Here is a 971-nt window from a genome sequence, read left to right on the forward strand (position 1 = left end):
GAGAAAGAGAGAAAGAGAGAGAGCGAGAGAGAGATTGACGCAACTTAAGCAGTCAGGGCTGGAAAAACCAAGATGCATTACCTTCTTTTACTACTGTAAGTGGAAAGTTTCCAACTTAAAAGTTGATGTCTGGCAATTATTTACAGAGAATACATTTGAAATGGTTTATTGCATTGTTTTGATGGCAGCGTATGTGTGTGTGTTAAACGTTTTTACAAAGTTTAAAACCTCATAAAATTGTTGAAAAGCACAGTTTTATGTCCTACGTTGACATGTTTCCTATTAAAGCTTGTGCGGGACATGAAAGAGCTTATTCTTCACCTTTTTTATTTTTTAATAGCCAATAGGTTATGGTACACTACAGGCTTATTTCGAGACGTCTACAAGTGGGACTAAAGGAAGGGAGATCATTTGATTAGACATTTGTAAAGCAAATAAGCAATAAAACCGGCTATAGATGACTTGAACTAAAAGCTAAGATTTCATGGGGTTTTTATTCTTTCACAGGAGAGTTAAAGCTGTCTTCAGCCGCCCCCTGCAGGAGGGCAAACACTATTAAACACACTTTACCTGATCTGCACGTTCTCTGTTTCTCCGTCAGAAACTAGTCCACCCCACCTCTGGCATTCTGGCTGTATTTGTGGCACTGAACTACTGTGACGTTGTGCACGTGGCTGGATTCGGATATCCAGAGTCCAGGAACCAGAAACAGCCCATCCACTATTACGGAAAGGAGACAATGAAATCCATGAAGGTTGGTTTTAAAGCGTCCGTTCGCAATGAAAAAACTGAGCTGTGGTTGGTGCTTTGATTCTCATATATGTTGCCGTATGTCAAACCGAATGTCGTTGTTGTTTCAGAATTCCTACCATGATCTCAATCAAGAGGCTCTCGTGCTTAAGAGACTTGAAGACCAGGGAGCTATTTTATATCTTCATCCTCATTCCTGACACCCAACATGAACACATGTA

At 40.4% G+C, this 971-nt stretch overlaps 1 long non-coding RNA gene across 1 annotated transcript; it reads left to right on the plus strand.

Annotated features, from left to right (window-relative positions):
* The first annotated feature begins 8 nt into the window (after positions 1–8).
* LOC107579347 (uncharacterized) lies at positions 9–971 on the plus strand. The gene is made up of 3 exons (XR_001608465.1): positions 9–95; positions 602–754; positions 861–971. It is a non-coding gene; the product is annotated as an uncharacterized lncRNA (long non-coding RNA).

Source organism: Sinocyclocheilus grahami, unplaced genomic scaffold (genome assembly GCF_001515645.1).
Source record: "Sinocyclocheilus grahami isolate Dianchi unplaced genomic scaffold, SAMN03320097.WGS_v1.1 scaffold16759.1, whole genome shotgun sequence".
Classification (NCBI taxonomy): Eukaryota; Metazoa; Chordata; class Actinopteri; order Cypriniformes; family Cyprinidae; genus Sinocyclocheilus; species Sinocyclocheilus grahami.